Source organism: Dromiciops gliroides, chromosome 2, assembly GCF_019393635.1.
Source record: "Dromiciops gliroides isolate mDroGli1 chromosome 2, mDroGli1.pri, whole genome shotgun sequence".
Lineage (NCBI taxonomy): Eukaryota > Metazoa > Chordata > Mammalia > Microbiotheria > Microbiotheriidae > Dromiciops > Dromiciops gliroides.
In genome coordinates this window covers 546,071,338-546,083,931 of record NC_057862.1, presented here as the reverse complement: position 1 = coordinate 546,083,931, position 12,594 = coordinate 546,071,338, and the positions used below count along the sequence as shown (strand labels likewise).

The 12,594-nt window shown below is 45.0% G+C and overlaps 1 protein-coding gene across 3 annotated transcripts in view; it reads right to left on the bottom strand.

The window, feature by feature from the left end:
• The window catches only part of ZNF395 (zinc finger protein 395), a 77,455-nt gene extending 66,149 nt beyond the window's left edge, over positions 1-11,306 (bottom strand). The window contains exon 1 of one of the 3 annotated variants that reach the window (XM_043987190.1): positions 11,233-11,306. The gene's annotated coding sequence lies outside the window, so the exon portion shown is untranslated. Of the gene's footprint in view, positions 1-10,919; positions 11,080-11,232 lie in introns of those variants that run through there. The other 2 variants (XM_043987192.1, XM_043987189.1) reach the window with 2 other exon arrangements.
• Between the last annotated feature and the right edge of the window lie 1,288 nt (positions 11,307-12,594).

Genomic DNA, 12,594 nt, shown 5'->3' with positions numbered 1-12,594 from the left:
TGAACTCAGGAAGAGAGTCTTCTTGATTTCCAGCCTAGTGCACTGCACTACACCATGTAGATGGTAGGCTAGCTAATTGCTGAATTTTGTAGATTTGGAACCAGATGAATGGCCAGACCAGACCCTAATAATTAAAGGACAACTTGAAGAGGTGGGGGGCGGGGGGGGGGTGAAGAATCGGGAGGTGGCCGAAATAGTGGAGTGCCCCAGGAATCCATAATTGTTTCTGTAACTGCGTTAATAAAAAATTTGAATAAAGACCTGAGACATACATATCAATCACATTTCCCTTTAACAAAGCTAGGAGAAATATCTAACATACTGGAAAGCATAAAGATCCAAAAACATCCTGACAACCTAAAATGTTGAAATGGATTTACCAGAATGGAATCTACCATGGATAAATGTGAAGCCTCACCCTTGATTTCAAAAAGTCAACTTCCCAAGCACAAAAAGGAGAGGCCTGGCTGGAAAACAGTTTGCTGGATAAGATCTGAAAGTTTTTTAGCAGATGACAAGTTCAATGTGAATGAACAGTGGCATATACAACAGCCAGCAAAGTTAATGTGACCTTAGGCTATAATCAGAGAGGCGAAGAGGCCAGCCAGGACTACAGAGGAAATTACCCTACTGTATTCCAGCTTAGTCAATTCTCAGCAGTACACTTTGGGAAGGAGGCAGGATTTGAATCCAATCTTCTCTGACTCCATGACCAACAGTAGTCATTCAAATATATTTTGATGCTTCTCAACAAGGAACTGACATTTACATAGTGCTTCAAGGTTTAATGAGCACTTCACAAGCATCCTTGTGTTTGTGGTGTGACATCGCAGCCAAACATGGACACTCAAATTGAGGCTCCATTAACAGAGACATATGTGGTGAGGGGCGGTGATCCTGCTGTACCTGGCCTGGGTCTGGCTCCCATCTAGAGGCAGGGTGCAGAGCAGAAGGAATGATGATGGACTTGGAGCCGGATGCCGTCTCTGACACCATCACCATCTTTATATGATCCTAGACAAGTCCACAGAAGCTTGCTAAGGCTCATTTTCCTCACGTGTAAAATGAGGGGCTTGAATCAGATGGCTTCAAAGACTCCGTCCCGCTCTAAATCTATGATCCTACATTCAGACCTGGGAGCCAGGCAGGGTAGGTCTAATCCATTTCTTCCCCAAAACATTTGACTATAACTATCAATCGAACTCTACCAGGTCTTCACTTCTCCAAGCTGGAAGACATTCTTAGTTCTTTCAGTTGATCTTCATCTGGCATGAACTCAAGGTCCTCCACCATCTTTGTAGCCTTCCTTTGGATACTCCCTAACTCATCAAGGCCCTTCCTAAAATGTGAGAAATTTCCTAAAAATTCGAGTTGTCCGGAGTGAAACAGGTTGCCCAAAGAGGTTGTGGGCTTCCCATTACTGAAGTTCTTCCACAGAAGGATGGATAATTAATTCATTGATCACTGTTCAGTCATTTCAGTCAGGTCTGACCCCATTTGGGGTTTTCCTGGCAAAGATACTGGATACTTTCCTTCTCCAGATCATTTGACAGATGAGGAAACTGAGGCAAACACAGATAGTGTCTGATTGACTCCAGGCCTGGTGTTCTATCCACTATGCCACCTAGCTGCCCAATTAATTGTTATCCCCTCACAATTATCTGGCGCCAAGTATCTTCTTCAAAACAGCCCAATGAAATGGGTACAGGAAATAGTATTACCCACTCTTCATTACCCCATGGACCACAGCACACCAATGCTGTCCATGGGGTTTTCTTGGCAAAGATACTGGGGTGGTTTGCCATCTTCTTCTCCAGTGGATTAGAGCAGGGCAAACTAGTTAAATGACTTGCCCAGAGTCACACAGCTACTAAGCATCTGAGGCCAAATTTGAATTCAGGTCTTCCTGACTCCTGGACCATTGCTCTATCCATTGAGTCATCCATTACCATTCTAAAAATGAGGAAACCAAGGCTTTGAGAGGTTAAGCTAGTTGCCCAAAATCACACCTTAGTCTCCTAACCCCAAAGCTAGCATTCTATCAACAGCATCCCCAGTTTTTTCTTATTATGATGGTAAGCTCTTTGAAAGCAGAGGCAGTTTCATTTCTGCGTTGGTATCCCTAGCACCTAGCACAGTGCCCTGCACATAGCATTTAATAAATGGTTTCATTGAAGTCAGTTCTTGGCTATGTTTTCATGGAATAGTCAGTTCTTGGCTTATCGAGTTGTGAAACCTTCAAAAGGTCATATAAGTGCACTATCATAAACACCATGTAATTTGAATCTATAATACCTCATTAATGATACCAATCAACATGGCCATATCTCACATTTTGAGAACCTTAAGAGTTCAAAGAGATCTTCCTTTAGGTCCAGTGTAACTGCTATTCAATGAAGGAGGAATCCCTTCAACATTTCTGACAGGTACTAACCCAGCCTCCAGTAATGGAGAATTCTCACAAAGTAGCTCTTTCTGCCTTTTTTTTTTTTTTAGCAGTTCTAGTAATACGGAATACTCTCTACTCCTATATAGTGATAGATCAGTGATTTTCCCTCATCCTCTGTAATGCTGGTCAATGCCCCTCCACAGAGCATCCAATATGCTTGGGGCCTTCTTCTAAAAATCTTGACATTACATGGACAGCAGCAGGACATGCAAGCCTTCCATCTTTCAGCCTTGTCTCTCACTACATGACCATCTCACCTACTTTTCCAGTTATTCATCTCCCTGATGATATACTTTAAGCAGTTGGCTTTTTTCCTCTTATTGAAAGGAAATTTACTTTGTGTCAACAGCCACCCATTTTTTGGTTCTAATCTCATCCTCCCAAGCTCTTCCAGCTCTGACAGCCTACAATTCTGAGTCTTCTTCTACGGGACAATCTGCCAAAAACCTGAAGTTAATTACCAACTCCTTTTCTTCAGACTCTTCTCCTCCGGACTCTGTTCATTTCCCTCTTAAAAGTGTATTCCAGAATTCAACACAATAAACCAGGTGTGGTATGGACCAAAATAAGAGTGCAGTATGACTATTATTTCCTGTGATCTTGACATGAGCATACCTCCCAGATTTGTGCCACATGAATTGGATATATTCTATTTAGGTAGCTACGTCTGCTCAATTCCAACTTCTTGGTTTTGACCCAGCATTCCATTCTACAGGGATCATTTTCCATCTTGATCCAGTCATCTTTCATATCAACTATCTCTAATATGTCATTAGCCAGTCCTTTCAACCTTCTGTCTCCTACCAATCTTGTAAGCAGAACTTCTATTTTTTTTTTTTAGGGAGTCTCTGATAAAACTGTCAAACAAGAAAGGCCCAGAGAAAGAGTCCTGTCACACTCCGCTAGAGACATACTACTCTCTCCTGACATAGAGTTGTTAATCAACATTTTTCGAGTATAATTTACTGAACTGAACAAGCTCTGCATTCCCCTAACAAAGATATCAGCAACTTATTGAAGTTACAATATTCTTCAAAAATAAGTCTTTTTGAAGAGTCATATTACATTTTATATTTTTCCCAATTAATACCAGAGAAAATTTTTTTACCAATCTTATCTATACTGGCTTATACTTTTTTGTTTTTCTGTTTAATTTATAGAAGTTAATATGATAATAAAGCCAAATCAATTACTGACTGACTTCAAAAGGCCCTAGTTATAGTGGGCATGTGCTGCCTAGGAATTAAATCAAAAACTCTAGGGAGGTAATAGATCCTTCTCCATGAAGTTATCAGATTAGCTAATTGTCACCCTGGAAAGCAGGGAGAACCTGGGCCTCAGTTCATGAGATATGAACAAGAGGGAATGAAGGTAAGAAGAAAGAAGCCTAGAGAGAGAGGGAACACATGTAAATAGGGCCAACAACTAAAAAGAGGCCCCAGTACAACAATCTAATAATGGTAAGATGGATAAAAGTTCCAGGCCTAAAACTTTACTTGCCTACTACACTGGCAATCAATTGTTCAAAGTAATTCATTCCCTGTTAATGTGATAAGTCAGCATACGGCTACTAACTGATGTTTGTTTTAACTAAAAGAGTCATGGATGACTTAAAAAGCTATACTTTTTTTAAAAAGCAATACATGGTTAATGCACAGATGCTTAGCCTGACCTAAGGATACTATCAGCTGTCCCACATGTATTTAGTCATCTTTGACTAAAGACATGACTTTGTCAAATACCTTGTTAAAATCATAACACACTTACATCTGTGTCCTTCCCCTAATCTATCAATAAAATGAGGCCCTTTGAAAATTTTAAAAGAAGAAATCAGGTTACTGTGTTATTGATTTGTTCTCAGTGAACACACATTGGTTCCTTGTAATCTATCTTTATAGTCTACCTTCATAAGTATTAGTGTATTTTTAGCTAAAATAATTAACAAAAGATATTCTGATGAAAATTTTTTCAAACCCAATCTTTAAAATTCTGGTGCCTTACAAATGGCTGCATGAACAACGTGCCTCTATCAGATCTTCCTGACCTATAGCTGGGAGATGACATCAGTTCCAGAGTTATGGCAAAGGTGTTGATTCACTAGACAGCCACGACAATTCCACACTAAACCAGCCTGATTACACATCAGAATTAACTTGGTTTCCTGAAATTCTTTCAGACCAGAAATAACCTGAGGCTGAATCAGAAACCCCAAAGAAACTTTGAATCTTTATGTAATTGTATATGTCTGCCTTGCAGGACTTCAACCCTCAGTTACCCTGTAACTAAAACAGTTTCTCAAAGTAAAGAGATGGCCATATACTGATCCTTCCTCATTTTACTCTTTCATGCTAGAGGGGGCAAGGGGTTCACACCTTGTGACCAATTCCTGGGAATCTAATGCCAAGCAATCTGGACACACCAAGCAATGAATAACAGCACAAAGTTGGTACATGACAAGACTCATTTATACAAACATGTGAAAGGAAGACTGGGGGTAACTTCAGCACACAAGAGCTATCCCTTAAAATAAAAAGTGCAGGTTAAATCCCCTAGAATGAACACTTCAATTGAAAATTCCAAACCAAAAACATTACCAAAATCCCAGTCAATGGCTCAGAATTGTTGTTCCATTGACCTGATTACAATAAATCTATCCTACACAATCATGGGCTCGAGCTCACTTTCTTTCTTTCTTTCTCTCTCCCTCTCTCCTTCCCTTCCTCTGTCCTCCCTGCCCCCCCCCCCCCACACACACACATACACACTTCTTTCCCTCTCTTTCCTTTCTCTCTGGCCAGTTTTCAAAATGTCACTTTGCTGCTAAAGAACTTCTAATGTCCTCCCACTGCCTACCAGATAAAGTCCAATAAAGCCTAGCCTAGCCTAGCATTCAAGACCCTCTGATGCAGCTTCAGCCTACCTTTCCAACTTTGTTTCCCACCACTCTCCACCAAGGCAGCTAGGTGGCAGAGTGCTTGGGGCACTGGACCTGGAGTCAGGAAGACTGTCTTCGGGCACTTAACTGTGTGACTCTGGGCAGGTCACTTAACCTGTTAGCCTCAGCTTCCTCTTCTGGAAAAACGGGGATGATAATAATAGCACCTACCTCCAAGGGTTGTTGTGAGGATCCCATCCGTTAAAGTGCTTTGCAAACCTTAATGCCAGCTATTATCGTTAACAAGTGTTTCAGCCCTATTTCTTCCTTAATTCAAGCACAAAGCCACACTCAACCCCAACTTTAAACCCACTCTTCAGGGGACCAATTCAAACCTTACCTCCTCTATAAGGCGTCCCCCAACCTGAAAGTGTCCTCCCCACCCCTCTCCCTTAACTTCTACAGTAGGATCACAGAGTGCTTAGCTTAGAAACAATACACGCAACCCCATTCATTTTACAGATTCAGACACTGAGTGCCAGGGTATAACATGATTACCAACTACTTACTACCCATTTTGGTAATGAATTGTTCATTCATACAGTGCCTTACATTGCTGCTTACCTGCTTTGTAGTACAGACCCAAACTAGACTGCAAGCTCATGGAGGGTAGGGCCCTTGTCTTGTACTTCTTTTGCATCTCTCACAACACCCGGGAAGAATAGATTTTAAAATAGCAGACGCTCAAATAGGAATGAAAATCCCTTACAATGAATAATCTAGTAGGACTTCTATTTCTTGCCATCCACACAATACTTTCTTCATATTAGTGAGTAACATATGACTGTGTGAAGCATTTCTCACTTGATAATTCGTTGCCCTTGCCCTCAGAAAGACAAGAGGATTAGTAGCCACTGCTTCATACCCAACCCCTTAACAGAAGAGCCTGTTGCTCACCCTGTAACTCTGCAATCTTTTCATACAACACCCCCCCAACCCTAAACTCTCAGATGTTGCAAGCTGAGACTAAAGGAAGCAACTAAGCAATACTAAATCAACCTAGTGAAAGGCTGGCAGAGCTTGGGCCACAGGAAGTACAGCCCCCCCACCCCCCTGTGTTTAAGCCACTGATCGCCCCAATCCCAGGTCATAAGCAAACAGTGTGGAACAGGAAGGACACCAGCCCTGTAGGGTACCGTGTTTCCTAGGCCCAGGATTCTTTCTCATGCCTTCAGTTTGGCTGGGGTGCCAAGTCCAATATAGAGATTCTCAAATCTTAAAAAGGGTTTGATAAAGCAAAGAAACTCAAGATTCATTAACTACAGGTCTTCCGTGAATGTAGTGAATTAGGTCCCTGATCTACTAATCTCATAGGTCGCATATATGTGTATATGTATACACATATAAACATGCGTATATATCACATATATACACACACATATACCGATGCAACTTAGCCTACTCACATCATTCCCTCACTGACAGAATGAACACTTCAAGATTAAAGACCAAAAGGAACAAGGATTGTATGGCAGATAATTTCTTTTTCTCTCCACCAGCTTTTGCCTTTGACCAAGTCCCTTCCTGTCTCCAAATCTCCAAACTCCACTTCCCCTTTTTTATCTTCAAGATAGGGTCAAATGGAACCATTCTTGCTGGTCTGCAAGCCTCTATTAAGAATTTGGGGGCGGGGGCAGCTAGGTGGCATGGTGGATAAAGCACCAGCCCTGGATTCAGGAAGACCTGAGTTCAAATCCAGCCACAGACACTTGACACTTACTAGCTGTGTGACCCTGGGCAAGTCACATAACCTTCATTGCCCCAGGGGGGAAAAATAATTTGGGGATGCTGGGGACTCAGCCAAGATCACCTAAAGCAAATCTGCTTCCAAACACTATAGAGTCTATACTCTCAGGAAATCCCAAATCCTATTGCAGTTGCTGAGCTTCCAGACCCTAGGTTCCTCTCCTTTTCAACTTAACCTTCTTACTCTTACCTCAACCACCGAGTCTCAGCCAGGTGTATCCTTTGGGAGCTGACACTAAGCCTGGGACTGGAGCTAAGGGTTGCAGAATCATGCAAGCTGAAATTTGGCCTGGAAGAGTTTGGGTTGTGTTGCACTACCTCATGTAGCTCATTCCCTTCAAGGACTCATCTACTGACAAGTTTTAAATGCTACTCAAAAAAAAATCGACATCTGCAGCTCTGTCCTCTCACCAGTCTGACATCTCCTGGTGCCTAATAAACATTTTTCTCCATATAGATGCTTTGCCAAACAGCTGAACCTTCTAAAATTAAAGTCAATCATACCTCCCCCAAACAGACATCTTCCTAATTTCCCCATTACCACCAAAAGTAACTCCACCTTCTTGATCTCCCAAGTTTCAAACCAATTTCTACTCATCTCTGTCCTTTGCCCTGCCCCCTGCATTGTCACCATTTTCTCTTGCCATTAATGTCTTAAATTCCCCCTTTATTTTCCATTCCTAGAATCTTCACCCTAGTCTAAGGCTTTATTATCTAACATCCAGAATATTACAATAACCTCCTTCCTTCTTGGTTGCTTCCAAGATCTTGTGGCTTTAACTGGTCCTAAAAGCAATACAAGGATCGATGATTTTTCCAGCACAGGGAGATCCTTACTCAAGGCAGATAATAACCCCTTTTTCCCTTCATAGAAACTTCATGTTACAGATTTCAAAAATTACATCCTCTTATGTCAAGTGCTACTGAGCCTCATCAAACAAGGCTGGTCTTTGGGTGACAGGCACACAGTCTGTCAATGGGCAGTACTTTTCAGCTTAGTAGTACCATCCAGAACTTAAATTCCTCCCCTGGCAAAGCCTTCAAGAACCCAGGGTTACTTCCCAGCCACAATGAGGCATCAGAGGCAGTCAGTGGAATGTCCTACAAAAACTCATTTAAAAAAAAAAATTTCAAGGGGCAGGTAGGTGGTGCAGTGGATAGAGCATGGGCTCTGGAGTCAGGAGTACCTGAGTTCAAATCGGGCCTCAGACACTTAACTTACTAGCTGTATGACCCTAGGCAAGTCACTTAACCTGTCTGCCTCGGTTTCTTCTTCCGTAAAATGGGAATAATAATACAGCCTATCTACTATTTGTAAAGCACTAGGCAGAGGACCTGGCACAGGGTTGATGCCACATACTACACAACTTTCAATGGTTCAGTGTTACCTACAGAGCTCAACATCTCAGTCTGGCATTTAAGGGCCTTTTCAATCTAGTCCCAAAGTACCTCTTCAACAGGTACCCTCTGATCCAGCCAAGATGGTCTCTTCACTGTCCCCCAAGGAAGCCTTGTTTATTTCCACCTCCACAAGACCCACCACACCAAGAACAACATCCTCCCTCCACTTGCAGAAATCTCACTTACCCTTAAGGGCTCAGCTTAAATCTCACCTGCCTTCAAGTCTCTTGTCCTTTTTACACATTCTATTTTCCACTACTTAGTTTATAGTTTTATAGATTTAGATGCGGAGAGGGCTAGATCGTATATGCAGGTGCAATATTCACTTACTCATCTATAAGTTACATGAAGGCTGGGAACTAAGTCCCACCAGTGCCAAGCATATAGTATTCTGTTTATAGTAGGGTACTTATTTTTGCTGAATTCAAATATCTGAACTGCTGAAAAACTGAGGCATTACTTGACTTTTTTTTTTTTACCTATAAGGATCAATTGCTTCCTTTAACTGCTGTTAACACTTATTTTGGTGGCACTGTTTTAGCATTTAATTATAGAGCCTTCTAGTACTAATTAACTGATTCATTTATTGTCTCCCCAATAAGATTATAAGATCACGTATTGGAACTATGCCTTAATACTTCATTTGTACCCCTCATTTGTTAAATAAATGAATGGACCTTCTACTATTACCATGAGGCCTTTCCTAATTCCCTCCTCCAGTTGCTAGTGCTTCCCCACCATAATTACTTTCTATTTAATACTCTGTATTTTCTATGTTCTTATATGCTTATATTCTTCTATGCTGTTCTTCCCACAATAGAATGCAATTGCACTGAGTAGGTGCTTAATGATTGCTTGATGATGAACAGGCAAATTTGTTTACCATCTCCTCCTTATGTTATTTTGATGTTCCAGTTTTTATACCTTTCAAAACTCATCTCCTCCTGGAAATATTTCTTGATAAAACCCACCCCGCTGACCTTTCCTTTTTAAAAAAAAAATTTCCTTAACAGTTATTTATATGCATTCAGCACTTACAGAGGTCTTGTCAAATGCGGTTATTTGTAAAGCCCTTAGGCTCAGTGCCTGGCACATAGTAGGCCCGCATTAAATGCCAATTTCCTAGACCCTTCATCTCCCTCAACCAGAATGTGTACACTCCTAGAGGTTGAGGTTTTGAATTCTTTTTTGGTATCTCCACAGGGTCTAGCACATAGTAGGCACTCTATAAGTACTGGAGCTGAGTTGCCCGGCTTAGTTGTAAATTCCTTGACAATAGGAACCAGGCATTCTATTTCCCCTCCCCAGGACTCTGCCCAGAGTGTGTGCTCTGAGCAGGGTTTGCTTGCAGAGTGTTTTATAAACGCTTTATCTATCCAGGACCTATAGATTACTGACTGACTGACTAAAGGAATGGACTTTTTGCTCTCTTCCAGAAAGTGGTGAGCAGCACTGCAAGCTGGTGCTTCAGTGGCCTAGTATCACGGGAATGTACCAGCCTGCTTGGTCAAAAGGCCCCCAGCCCATTGGGAGCGGGGCTTAGCTGTTACAAACTGCCTGCTCCTGCAGGGAAAACAGTAGGACACACACGCGCGCGCCCGCGCGCGCGCGCACACACACACACACACACACACACACACCACACACCCTCCCCACTCCCCCCACCCACACTTCGCCACGTTCAGAGCCAATCCCAAGGCGAAGGAGTTAAAAACCTCAAACTCGGAGTGTCTCGCCCCAGAAAGGAGAGGAGGCGAATTCTGTGGTTCCAATCATGTTTTCACCGCACAAACTCCCTTCTCCCAGGCCCCCACCGGGCCGGCCAATATGCTGCCGAGAGTCGCGGGGCCAGGGAGGAAGGAGGAAACCGTGCACAACTGGGGGGGGGGAGGGGGCGGCGAGGGGCCGGGGGAGCGCGATGGGGCAAAGTGGGGGGGAACCCCCGAGCGGGGAGGGAAGGGGGTTCCGAGAGGGAGGGCGGGAGAAGAGGGTGGGACCGGCGGCGGGAGGCATCCAGAAGCCAGGCTCCGGAGGGTGGGTGGGTGGAGATTGAAAGCAGCGGGCGGGAGGAGCGAGCGCTGCGCCGGGGGCCGGGGGCAGCGGAGGCAAAAGGCGCCCTTGAACGCTAGCTGTCGGGGGGGAGGGGAAGGGGCGCAAAGTTGGGGAGGAGGCGGGGGTCCGGGACCAAGGAGAGATAAGCAGCGGCGGGCGAATGGGCACGCACCCCCCCCACTACTCCACCCGTCGGGGGCACTGCCGCATCGCCCCCCCCTCCACCACCACCACCACCCCCCAGCCCTGACCACCCCTCACAGTGGCCCGGTCCCCGCCGTGCCGGGCCTGTGCCAGTCCCGCGCCCCCCAGGGTCCTCCGAGCGTGGGAAGTTACCGCGCTGCTCGCCTGGCTCGTCCAGCGCCGCCGGCCCGGCCCCGCGCAGCTCGCCCGCCTTGGCTCCGTGCGCGCCCACCTGGCCAGCCTTTCGCCGGGACACAGCGCTCACGTACGCGGCCGCGGCCACAACCCGGCCCGGATTTCCCGCCCCGGGAAGGGAGCGGAGGAGAGACACACCCCCAACCCACCCTCTCCCCTCTCCCCCTTCCCGCTCCCCACCCCTCCTCCTCCTCCTCCCCGCCCCGCGCGAGCGAGACCCACGCCTCCTCCCTCCGGACACGCACGCACGCCGCTCGCGTCCCGTACACACCTCCCCCCGACAAGCTCCGGGCTCCGGCTCCCGGGTACACAGCGGGCGCTCAATAAGTGCTGGCTCTGCCGGCTCCTCCTGCACATGCGCCGCACGCACGGTTTAGCCCCCACCCCCCTCCCCTTCTGCTGAAACATAAGCCCAAACCTGCCCGCACTGGGAGCCAAAACTCGGAAGGAGGCGTGTTGATTTGCTGTTCCCCCTAACTGAAGCAAAGTGTCGGGTGGTGGTTGTGTGTGTGTGTGTGTGTGTGTTTTCTCTTTTTTTGGCTGAATCACAAACCCGACCAAAGTTGGTTGTCTAGTTTTGTGTTTAAAAAAAAGAAAAGAAAAGAATAATAATGGTCGTGCTTAGGCGTTTCCTTCCCCGAGTATGGGGGCCGAGGCTCAGGGCCAGGACTAAAGCCAGAAACTCTGTGTCTCGGATGGGAGAGGGGCCCAGGCCACCGGGCTGGACCTGGGCTGGTGGCCAGCGGTGGGGGGAGGGGTGCTCTGGGGAGGCGGGGGTGGGTGGAAGGCTAACCAGCCTCTTTTTTTTCTCTCTCCTCTTTCTCTAACAGAATCAGGCCGGATTGACTCGTTTGCACTTTCCAGGGAGGTTCCTTACTGTTCCTGGAGCCGATAAGGGAGGGGAAGAGGGAGCCCTTTCATACCCTATATTGGCTTCATTTGCCAGCATCGGGGGAAACGCGTGATGGTGGGGACGTTTGTGACTTAGGCAGAATTGATGACACTAGCAGAAGTAACTGTTCGATTCTCCGTTTTGCAGAGGCCAGACAAGACCAGACAGAGTTGGGGTTCCCTGGGTGCCCAGGTCAATATGTAAATTAAAAATAAGTCATTCACAACAAATTAACATAATCATTGCTGCCACCACCCCTTAAGAACGTTTGGCAAAAATTCTGGAACATTCTTTATATGTAAACCATTTAGTTCAGTGTTTTGCATGTTATTTTTCTGGCTTTTTTTTTTTTAAGTAACACATTGGCTCTATGGGCAGATCACTTAACCTTTCTCAGTGCCCGAGGCAACTATGGAAGACCAAACCAAAGATGAGCAGCCTATCTGTATTAGAGGAGTGAATTCCACATCAGGACTTCCCAAATGGTAGTCACAGGTCCAGACCAAAAAGAACAAGGAAAAACATGGATAGACGCTAAACTCCTACGGAGGATTTCTTATCATTCAGCAAATTACTAGTTAGCAGTCCTTGTGTGGGGTTTCTTCCCCTGTCAATTAAGGAATTAGTGCAAACTTAAGATATGTAAACAGGTACCATCCTGAATAAACAAATGCTTAAGGCATTCCCTGATAATATAAGTGTTAAGATAATTCATTTATGTTCATTTAGAAATATTTCCAT